The sequence below is a fragment of the Pongo abelii genome, chromosome 1 (genome assembly GCF_028885655.2).
Source record: "Pongo abelii isolate AG06213 chromosome 1, NHGRI_mPonAbe1-v2.0_pri, whole genome shotgun sequence".
NCBI classification, from domain to species: domain Eukaryota; kingdom Metazoa; phylum Chordata; class Mammalia; order Primates; family Hominidae; genus Pongo; species Pongo abelii.
Genome location: NC_071985.2, coordinates 51,878,459 through 51,891,118, shown reverse-complemented (window position 1 = coordinate 51,891,118; position 12,660 = coordinate 51,878,459). Strand labels below are relative to the sequence as shown.

The following is a 12,660-nucleotide window of genomic DNA, read 5'->3' as shown; positions in this document are numbered from 1 at the left end:
CACCTTATTTTTTATATATATATAATATATATAATAATAATGAAAATTTTTAGAAGGTTCAAAGTTACATTATCTTGAGTTATAACTGTCTGCTTAATACAATTACACCATTTTCACTTCTAAGAACCATCCCATAATTTAAAGAATGACATGGCTGAGAAAGATACTTAGGAAGACATTTTTAGGCACTGCTGATTTTAAATCATCTTCCAAATACTACATTCTGCCCCTTTCTTTATTGTAACAGTTTATCTGAAAGTAAAAAAAAAAAATCAGTAAATTGCTTTTACTATGCAATTCTGAAATATCAAGTCTACTGCCTCCAATAAAAAAATCAGTAACTCCTTTTATAACATTAAGGTCAAGTCATTTGTAAAGACAGTGTCAATTAAAACTTTTTGGCATTTATGACTAATCCATTATAAACAACTGTTAATCTTAAAAATACAGTTCCAGTAAACGTGTAGTTACACTGGATACAGATAAGAAAGTACAAGGCCAGCATGTTTGCTCACGCCTGTAATCCCAGCACTTTGGGAGGCCAGGGCAGATGGATCATATCAGGCCAGGAGTTCAAGACGAACCTAACCAACACAGCAAAACCCATCTCTACTAAAAATACAAAAAGAAATTAGCTGGGCATGGTGGTACTTGCCTGTAATCCCAGCTACTTGGGAGGCTGAGGCATGAGAATCACTTGAACCCAGGAGGCAATGGTTGCAGTGAGCCAAGATCATGCTACTGCACTCTAGCCTAGGTGACAGAGACTGTCTCAAAAAAAGAAAGAAAGTACGAGAACCTCACTGACTACGCTAAACCAAATGAACGAAAAACAGCAAAACTGATTTTATACTGTGGGTCTATACAAATAAATAAACAAAATTCTATCCTATTTTTCTATATTTTTTCTTACATTTCTTATACAAATACGAGAATGCTTCATTTTATTCACTTCAATAGGACAAAGCCCTTAGAGAAAGATTGAAAAGAGCTGATAATCAAACTCCCAAATTTTATGCTTATTTTTGTTCTAGTGCTATCAATTTTCTGACATATTTAACACAGGCGGGAAAACGTTCTCAGTAAATTGAGCATATGAGTCTACAAATGTCTTGAAGCACTCTGGTAAGTTATGCACATCCCATGTCACTTTTGGTTTCCCATCTCTTCTTTGCTTCAAACCCCCATGCGAGTTTCTTCTTTTGGGGGGCAGCCTGTGAATTTTCAACCTCCTTTTTGGCTTTTACAAAGTTGTGGCAGACGACTGCTTTGGCAATTTTTACACCAAGCTCTCGAGTAGCTAGCTGGTTTCTGAGTTCCTCAGTCTTCTCAATATTCCACTCCTCCACAAACTGGTCTATCCTCTCTTCGAGGCCTGATTTCTCAACATTTTTCCTTTTAACATGGGGTTCAAATTAATCACTGACTCCAAAATACTGAGTAAGCTCCTTCCACTGGGTTTCATTTGAGGACTGTTCACTGTGAGCTTCTTTTTCATTCCTCAATTTATCTTTTCTGGAGCGTTTTTTTTCCCTCTGAATCTTGAGGTTGCGTTTTTCTGTTCAGAATGTCTTTTATGCAATTCTTGAAATTTATTCTACATATCTAGGGGAATTCCAGAAGGATACTCTTCATAGGCATTTACATTCGACTCTGTTTCAGTTTTGGGTTCATCTATTGATAATCTATGATTTCTGTTTTTCTGATGTTCCCATCCTCTTTATCTTCTTGTAAGTTAAGTCCAGAGTTCTCCAATGTAGCTTCATCTTCAGAGTTTCACTCAACATCACTTTCATTTAGGCCAGGAGGTAGCAGCCCACTCCACATCTTTTCTTCTGTCAGGAAGCAGTCACCTGGCAGCCATCTTAAGACCCCGTCAGAAAATGTTTTAAATATTGGGAGAGTTACCAAAATGTGACACAGAGACACAAAGCGAGCACATGCTGTTTAAAAAAAAAAATGGCACCAGTAGACTTGCTCAAAGCAGGGCTGCTACAAACCTTCAGTTTTTAAAAAATGCGATACCTAAAAAGCACAACAAAGCAAAGTGTAATAAAACAAGATTTGCCTAAAGTATATCTGCCTCCAACAGCAAAAAGCAGGCATGCTTACTGCACACTATATGCTACTTGGGTTTCCTACACTCAGGGTTCCTCTTCTATAACATATCCAACTGCATTTGCAGGCAACCACCTGGGTGCATTCACACCCCACTCCTGTGATTTAGGGGCAAGGAAAACTGACACAAATTATTGATGCTCATGTCACTTGTGCCATAGATAATAAAGTCCTCTATCTCTGATCATGGAAACTCACATCTTCTGATAGCATCAATGAAACCATAAGAGGCTAACCAGTTAGCACGTAAATAGAATAAAATCTCAAACTCTACACAGTTGTTGACACATAGCTTAGGAGTAAGGCTACTTTAGCCTTAGAGGTAAAATACTCTAGACCCACCTAAAGATTAAAAACAAACCTTGAAAAGATCTAATTGGTCCATCAAAATTTTGATTGCCCACCAAAAAAAAATGTGATACTTAGTTAAAAAAGATAAATTTCAAACTGTCAATAATATGATAACCAAAATATTCAGCATGTAACAGAAAATTATCAGACATGCAAGGAATCAATAAAATGTCAGGGAAGTAGGGGTGGGGTGGGGTGCGGGTGGGGGCATGAAAAGTAAACAGAAACAAATCCAAAATGAAACAGATATTAGAATTACCAAAGAAGAATGTTTAAAAAGAGTTATGCAGTAGGCAGAACAGTGGCCTCTCAAAGATATCTATATCCTAATGCCTAGAACCTGTGACTGTATTACATAACATAGGAGAATTAAGATTGCAGATGCAGTTAAGGTTGCCAATCAGCTGACCTTAAAATAGGGAGCATATCCTAGATTATCCAAGTGGTACAATCACAAAGATCCTTAAATGTTGAAGACAAAGCAGAAGTGTCAGCATCAGAGTGACAAACTAGGAAAAAGACTCATCGGCTATTGTGGGCTTTGAAGACAGAAGGAGGCCAAGAGCCAAGGAAGGCAGGCAGCCCCTTAGAAGCTGAAAAAGGAAAGAAAACACTTTCCTAGAGCTTCCAGAAAGAAACACAGCCCTGCTGACATCTTGGTTTTTGCTCAGTGAGTAACATTTCAGCCTTCTAATTTCCAAAACTGTAAGATAATAAATTTATATTATTTTAAGCCACTATGTTTATGGTAATTTGTTACAGCAAAACAAGAAATTAAAACAAGCTATTAAAACTACATCTAAGTATTTAAAGGAAAAGATAGAATGAATTAACAGATAGAGATCCTCAGTAGAAAAACAGAATCTATTAAAAAGATTCAAAATGAAAATCTAGAACTGAAAAAATACATTATTTGATACAAAAACACTCACTCTATGGGCTTAACAGCAGATTGGATACTGCAGAATAAAAGATTAGAGAACCTAAGTACAGAATAATTGAAACTGTACAAACCGAGGCACAGAAAGAAAAAATACTGAGAAAAATAAAAGAGTCCCTGTGACTCATGAAACAGTATCAGTCTAACACATATGAACTGTGTCCCCAAGGGAAAAAGAATAAAGGAGGATAAACAGAAAAACAGCTTCAATAAAATAATGTTCAAAATTTTTCTGAATATGTATGTACATATATATAAATTTATAGACCCAAGAAGCTCAAAAAGTCCCAGTCAGAATAAATACAAAGAAAACTAAACCTAGCACATAACAACCAAATTTTTGAAAACCACAATAAAAAGGGAAAACCTTAAAAGCAGACAAAGGAAAAAAAAAGATATGACATAGATAATGATTAAAAACTTCTGCTTAGGTATCATCAAAAACTATGCTAGCCAGAAGACAACAGAACATTATTAAAAATGCTGAAAGAAAAAAAACTAGAAATCTATTCCCAAGTAAATTATCCTTCAAAAATTAAGATATAATAAAGACGTTTCCAGATAAAATGTGAGAGAATGTGTCACCAGCAGACTTGATGTACAATTAATACTTCAGGCTAAAAGAAAATGACACCAGATCATACTTCAAATTTACATAAAGGAAGAATGCAAGAAATGGTAAATAGTAGGTACAAAAGATTTTTTTTTCATTTCTTAACTTTTTAAAAAAGGAACTGATTGTCTAAACAAAAATAATTTATTATGGGGATTCTCTTATTTAATAATTTCAATTTATAGTGAAGTTTTTTGTTTTGTTTGTTCGTTAGTTTTTGAGATAGGATCTTACTCTGTCGCCCAGGCTGGAATACAGTAGCACCATCAGGGCCCACTGCAGCCTGGAGCTCCTGGGCTCAAGCAACCCTTCCCCTAAGCCTCCAGAGTAGCTGGGACTACAGGTCCACACCACCACACCCAGCTAATTTTTTTATGTTTTGTTGAGATGAGGTCTCACTATTTTGGCCAGGCTGGTCTCAAACTCCTGGTCTCAAGCAATCCTCCCACCTCAGCTTCCCAAACTGCTGAGACTATAGGCGTGAGCCACCACGCCTGGCCAGGATTTTCTTTCATATAGAAAAAACAGTGTATGACAGCAATAGCACAAAGGAAGGAAAGGAATAAAATATAAGTGAACTCTTGGAAGGCTCTTATACTCACAGTGGTATAATTTTAATTCACTGTAGATATGATCACAATAGATATGACATAATCATCAAGTACAATGTAATCCTTAGAGCTACTAAAAACAAAGTGAAGAGAAAAGCATAAAATACAAAAAAAAAGAAAAATACATTAATCTAGAAGAAGATGAGAAGGAAGCAAAAAGGTAACAACAATCCAAACAAAAACCAAAAGTACAACCATAAAACAAATAAGATAATGAATTTAAACCTAACCATATCAATAATTACACTGAATACAAATGTATCAAACATTCTAATTAAAGGCAATGATTGTTAGACTGGCTAGAAAAGCAAACCTAAGATAGATAGCTAGATAGATAGATAGATAGATAGATAGATAGATAGATAGATAGATAGATAAAGATATAGACATAGTTTAGACATAAGAGAGTTTAGAAAACAAGAATGGAAAAAGAATTTCATGCAAACACTAATCATGAGGAAGGCAGAGCAGTTCTATTCATATAAAAGTAAACTTAAAGACAAAAAGCATTACAAGCAAATTTCTGAAAACTACAATAAAGAAACAACCTTTTGAACTAACCCTTTTAACATATGAAATTTCTCTCTGTCAGACAAAAAGAGACAGAGACAGAGAGACAGGGAGAAATTTCATATGTTAAAATGGTTAGTTCATAAAGAAGACATAATCGTTGTAAATGTGTATGTTTATTACAACAGAGCTTCAAAATACATGAAGCAAAACCTGACAGCACTAAAGGAGATAACCAAGAAACCCACAATTATAGTTGGAGATTTTAACACTCTTCCCCCAGTAAGTGAAAGAAACAGATCCAAAAAAATAAAAATATAAAAGGTTTGAAAAGCACTATCCATCAACTTTATCTAACTGGCATTTAAACAATACATCCAACAACTTCAGAATATATATTCTATATAAGTGCACACTGAATTTCAACCAAGATAGACAATCTCATGGGCCATAAAACAAATCTCATATTTCCAAGAATTGAAGTCATACAGAGTATGTTCTCTGACCTAAATCAAATGAAAAATAACTAATAAAAATATATCACAAAGAATCTCAAATATCTGGAAAGTAAGCACCCCATTTCTAAATAACCCACGGATCAAGAAAGAAGTCACAAGCGAAACTAGAAAATATTTTCAACTACATAACTATGAAAACAAAATATATCCAAATTTGTAGGACACAGCTAAAACATTGCTTAAAAGTCAATTTACACATTTATGATTACATTAGAAAAAAAGAAACGTTTAAAAATTAACACTCTAAACTTCCACATTAAGAAGCTAGAAAAAATTAAATCCAAAGTAGAAGAAAATAATAAACGTCAGCCAGGCGCGGTGGCTCACACCTGTAATCCCAGCACTTTGGGAGGCTGAGGCAGGTGGATCACTTGAGGTCAGGAGTTCAAGACTAGCCTGGTCAACATGGTGAAATCTTGTTTCTACTAAAAATACAAAAATTAGCAGGGCGTGGTAGCATGTGCCTCTAATTCCACCTACTCAGGAGGCTGAGGCAGGAGAATCACTCGAACCCAGGAGGCAGAGGGTACAGTGAGCCGAGATCATGCCACTACACTCCAGCGTGGGAAACAGAGAAAGGGGAGGGGAGGGGAGGGGAGGGGAGGAGAGGGGAGGGGAAGGCAGGGGAAGGGAAGGGAGGGGAGGGGAGAGGAAGGGAGGGGAAAGGAGGGGAAGGGAGGGGAGGGGAAGGCAGGGGAAGGGAAGGGAGGGGAGGGGAGAGGAAGGGAGGGGAAAGGAGGGGAAGGGAGGGGAAGGGAGGGGAAGGGAGGAGAAGGGAAGGGAAGGGAGGGGAAGGGAAGGGAAGGGAGGGGAAGGGAAGGGAGGGGAAGGGAAGAAGGAGGAGGAGGAGGAGGGGAGAAGGAAAAGAAGAAGAAAAAGAAGGAGGAGGAGGAGGAAGAGGAGGAGAGGGGAGGAGGAGGAGAAGAAGGAGAAGAAGGAGAAGAAGGAGGAGAAGGAGGAGAAGGAGGAGGAGGAGAAGGAGAAGAAGAAGAAGAGGAAGAAAGCAGAAATCAATGAAAACAGAAAATGGAGACATCAACAAAATACTATATTGGCTCTCTGAAAATATCAATGAAATTGATAAACTCCTAAAAAAGACGAATAAAAAAAGAGAGGTGATATGCGAATTATTAATATTGGAAGAAAAGAGGGATTATCACTGCAGATCTTATAAAAATTAAAAAGGTAAATATTATGAATGGTTTTGTGCCAATACCTTTTACAATTAAATACAATTCCTGAATTTTGTTTAAATTTTAAATTCCTTGAAAATTACCAAAACTGACACAAGCAGAATCCAAAAGTCTGATTAATCATTTATCTGCTAAAGAATTTGAATTCATAATTAAAATCCTTCCCACAAAGAAACCTTTGGGCCTAGGTAACTTCATGGGTAAATTCTATCAAACATTTAAAACAATAGTATCAGTATAATTCAACTAAATTAAGTTTCTACATACATTGAAGATGTAATTGTAATAAAGCAATTTGATCAGAAATATATTGAAAACATTAACTTCTGATTTTCTCTGAGTTTAGTAGCTCTTTGGCAAAAACACCAAAATAGAAATTTTTTTCAAAGACTATTTTTTTTTCTTTCTTTTATTATTATTATACTTTAAGTTCTAGGGTACATGTGCACAACATGCAGGTTTGTTACATATGTATACATGTGCCATGCTGGTGTGCTGCACCCATTAACTCGTCATTGAGGTATATCACCTAATGTTATCCCCCCCTCCCCCACCCCACAACAGGCCCGGGTATGTGATGTTCCCCACCCTGTGTCCGAGTGTTTTCATTGTTCAGTTCCTACCTATGAGTGAGAACATGTGGTGTTTGGTTTTCTGTCTTTGTGATAGTTTGCTGAGAATGATGGTTTCCAGCTTCATCCATGTCCCTACAAAGGACATGAACTCATCATTTTTTATGGCTGCATAGTATTCCATGGTGTATATGTGCCACATTTTCTTAATCCAGTCTATCATTGATGGACATTTGGGTTGGTTCCAAGTTCGAAGACTAAATTGACTACAAAAAAATTTAAACTTCTGAATAAAGAACATAAAACAAAATTAAAAGATAAATGTTAAATTGGAAAAATATCAATATGTGATAAATAATTGGTTGCTACAGATAAAATTAAAGCCTTTATTGAATGTGCAAAAGACAAAAATATAAAATGCACCAAAGAAATATTAATGCCAACATGAAATACTGGCCAACCTTTCTAATTAATCAAAATATAAAGTAAAGCAAGATAGGCAAAAATGCTTTCAAAAATTAAAAAAGGGAAATATCTCTGGAAAAGGCAAACTGTAGAGACAGTAAAAAGATCAAGGGTTGGAGGTAAGAAGGGATGAAAAGGTGAAGCACAGAGAATATTTAGGGCAATAAAACTATTTCTGTATGATACTATAATGGGGGATATGTGTCATTATACTTTTGTCAAACCCATATAATATACAACATGATAAGTGAACCCTAAACTATGGCTTTGGGTGATAATTAAGTGTCAATGTAGATTCATTGCTTGTAATGAATTTACCACTCTGGTAGGGGATGTTGATAGTGAGGAAAGCTGTGCATATGTCAGGGCAAGTGATATATAGGAAAACTCTTTACATGCAATTTTGCCATGAACCAAAAACTTCTTTAAAAATAAAGTCGATGGCCATGTGCAGTGGCTCACGCCTGTAATCCCAACACTTTGGGAGGCCCAGGGAGGCAGATCACCTGAGGTCAGGAGTTTGAGACCAGCCTGGCCAACATGGTGAAACCCCGTCTCTACTAAAAATACAAAAAAAAAGCTGGGTGTGGTGGCACACATCTGTAGTCCCAGCTACTCAGGAGGCTGAGACAGGAGAATCGCTTGAACCCGGGAAGTGGAGGTTGCAGTGAGCCGAGATCGCGCCACTGCACTCCAGCCTGGCAACAGAGCAAGACTCCAGCTCAAAAAAAAATAAAAATAAAAATAAAATAAATAAAGTCTGTTTTTAAAATACATATAGGACTTAAAAGACTAAGTAAAAAAACTGTAAATTATTTTAATAACATTTCAATACTATTAAAATTATGTTTTGGATATATGGAATTAAATAAAATACATTGTTAATATTTTTTAAAAGAGGATTAATACTTAGTATTGTTGAGAACCGTGGTACACAGAGGCTCTCTAACTATTAGTAAGACTATATATCTTTTCGGAAAGGCAATCTGCCAATACATATCAAAAGTCCAACAGTGATACTCAAGAATTTATTTGAAGTAGATAATAATACAAGTATAAATGAGATATATACACAGTCAGCCCATACAATAAAATTCCAGGTAACTATTAAAACTGATAAAGTAGGCCAGGCACAGTGGCTCACATCTGTAATCTGAACACTTTGTCAGGCCGAGGCAGGAAGATCACTTGAGGCCAGGAGTTCCAGCCTGGGCAACATGGTGAAAAATTAGCCAGATGTGGTGGTGCACACCTATAATCTCACTTACTCAGGTGGCTGAGGAATGAGAACCACTTGAACCCAGGAGGCAAAGGCTGCAGTAAGCCAAGATCGTGCCACAGCGCACTCCAGCCTGGGCAACAAAGCGAGACTCTGTCTCAAAAAAAAAAAAAAAAAAAAACTGATACAGTAGATCTATTTTCTGACACAGGAAGATGTTCATAACAAATTATCAATTGGTAATAGTCAGGGTAGGATACCGTGAACAGATGAACCAGTTTATGGAAAATGCATATTCATGCAAATATATTCATATAGAGATGTGTAACAGATTGTTCAACAAAATATTACCCATTATATTCTCTGGGTAATGGAATTCTAGTCTCTTCATGTTATTTTCTTCTTCTATTTGAATCTTTTGAAATGGGCCTGGAGTTTTTTGATAAAACATAAAGGCATTTACACTCATACACATACGTAGGCATACATATACAGGCACACATACTGACAGTATTTGGCTACCCTAACTTCCAATTTCTCCTAGCAAAGAAAAATTTCATTCTACCTAAAAAAATCATTCACTTGAATCTGTAATTCGAGGCAAGTCTCTCAAGTTACTATACTTATCTGATATAAAATTGAGGTTTACTGAAAAAAGTGTGGGTTTTAGAGTTGAAATCTTGGTTCAAGTCCGCCAGTTATATGTATCAGCCTGGTCACTTCACTTTTCTGTGCTCCAGTTTCCTCAAATGTAAAATAGGAATACGAGTATACATCCTATCAAAAGATAGGTATGAGAATCAAATAAATAATTCATATGAAAAATACTTTCTCAACATACTTTCTAAATTAGTAGTAGTGGAAGTATCTAAATTATTAATATTGGTAGTATACCCTTAAGAGTAGTATACAGCCCAACAGAAAAAAAAAAAAATACAATGGTACAGGATGCCAAAACAAAAGAAAAAAAGATCAGACTTTTAAAAATGGGAAGAAAACTAGTAAAGAGAAAATATGTGAAGAAATATATGCAGACAATAAGGAAATAAAATGAGCTTAAACTAATAAGAATTTCCATTTTTAAAAAAATCAAATAAATGAAGAAGTAGTTATATTAGTCTGTTTTCACACTGCTGATAAACACATACTCGAGACTGGGCAATTTACAAAAGAAAGAGGTTTATTGGACTTACAGTTCCACATGGCTGGGGAGGCCTCACAACCATGGTGGAAGGCAAGGAAGAGCAAGTCACATCTTCTGTGGATGGCAGCAGGCAAAGAAAGAGCTCGTGCAGAGAAACTCCCGTTTTTAAAACCATCAGATCTCGTGAGACCCATTTACTATCACAAGAACAGCAGAGGAAAGACCCATCTCCAGGATTCAGTCATCTCCCAGCGGGTCCCTCCCACAACATGTGGGAATTATGGGAGCAACAAGATGAGATTTGGGTGAGAACACAGAGCCAACCCATATGAGTAGTTACAAAGTGGTCACATAGAGAATAAAAAATCTGTACATTTAAAAGTATAGGGAAATATATACAATGTATAGTAAAACCAAAAAATCTTTTTCACCAATGGCATCAGGCTAGTTCTTCATTAAGAGTGCCAAGAATTATCCTACACATAGTCTAGGAAGGAAGAATTAAGGAACAGAATATTTTGATTAACTAACTGATTGATAGAATTAATACATTCACCTGTTCCTCTGTGAATTTTAGTCTACCAGGCCAGACGATGTTTGTTCCTAAATGTTTCTCCAACAATTAGAATATGCTTTCATTAGGCTGGGCATGGTGACTCAAGCCTGTAATCCCAGCACTCTGGGAGGAGGAGGCAGGCAGATCACTTGAGATCAGGAGTTCAAGACCAGCCTGGCCAACAAAGCGAAACCACATCTCTACTAAAAACACAAAAATTAGCCGGATGTGGTGGCATGCGCCTGTAATCCCAGCTATTCAGGAGGCTGAGGCAGGAGAATCGTTTTGAATCCAGGAAGCAGCTGTTGCAGTAAGCCAAGATCGCACCACACTCCAGACTGGGCAACAGAGCAAGTCTCCATCTCAAAAAAAAAAAAAAAAAAAAAAAAAAGAATATGCTTCAATTAAACAATTAGATTTATTATTTAGGGAAAACAATGGCATAAATAGCCAGACTTTCAGAAAAGCATGGGTCACTAATAATAAACTAATATTAAATTTTATTCATTATCCCTTTTATTTAAAAAAGTTCATTAAAACAGATGTACATTAGATACTTGTGTTTAATAATTATCAGAACCCATAATTAGAGTTAATCATTATTAAAGAAAATATTATGCCTGAAAGGGAAAGAAATATTTGCATAAATATAATACATCTCTCATAATCCTTAATTTTTATTGCCATTGTTAAATTTTGCAATTCTCTCTCCTAGCTTTGGGGTCAGAAGCCCTCACTGATATACTGTGACACTATGCCATTATATGTTAAATATATTTATATGTATATACACACTATATATATACAGACACATGTATGTATATAAAACAAAAGAATCTATTTCTTCTTGCAAGTTACAAAAGAGATGTACCTGCAGTTTGCTTAAATTATATTAAAAATAACCATCTATTTAAAAGCATATTCATATAATTTATTATCTCTATTGATCATCACAGGTTTACAGAAGAAAGAGAAGGGGGATCATAACTGTTCTCATTTTAAGACAAAGAAACAGGCTCAGAGTGGTTCAACTGGAACTCCAACCCAATTTCTAACTCCAATCTAACTCTAGAGTTCTGCTAACCTACCTAGTAGCATAAAACAACAGTGAACAAAAGCAGTGAATAAAAAGCCAGTCTCACCAAAGAAACCATAAAGAGAACATCCCAGCCTGTGCCTCTCTAATGGGTAAGAAGAAATAAGAACATATTGATTCCCTCAACCCTAGGAGACCCCAGGCCACTTACCTCCTATCATTGCGTGAAGTCCCTTTGCCCAGAAGTACCATACAAATATTTTCATTTTCTATGTGTTATAATATAAATAAAATTAAGAAACACTGTTATTGAGAACTCAGGAATCTACAAAATGGTCTTACATAAATTTGTCTGACAAAATATAAACTTCATCAACATTATTAAATTACCTATAAAAAGGAGATTTATATCAATGATATAATGGAATCTTGCTTCAAGGATAATTTCTGGACTTAAATTTAGCATTCACTCAAGAAAGTTATACAGGAATTCAAATAAACGGGAATAATGTCATTACCAAGATAGCCTTGAATGTTCTGTATTTTTTAATCATTCACAAGTTGCAATACTTAGTATTTGTTTACACAGACCTCAAAACCAATTACACTATACCTCTCCTCTCAACAAATATTTCCTTTGAGAACCCTACACTTGTGTAATATTATCCTTAATTTTAGCTCATCATTATTCCTTCGAGGATATAAGCCCAATGTTATTACTATTCTAACAACTTTCTAGCTTATCAATATTAGCTCTTAGAAGTTTGAAAACTTACACATATATGGAATTCTAACTTTGTTGCTGAAGTTGTAC

At 35.7% G+C, this 12,660-nt stretch overlaps 1 protein-coding gene and 1 pseudogene across 4 annotated transcripts in view; both read right to left on the bottom strand.

Moving 5' to 3' along the window:
- Positions 1-12,660, bottom strand: part of DENND1B (DENN domain containing 1B) — a 265,750-nt gene that overhangs the window by 235,786 nt on the left and 17,304 nt on the right. The window lies entirely within an intron of this gene.
- On the bottom strand, positions 96-2,638 carry LOC129048538 (protein FAM204A-like; annotated as a pseudogene).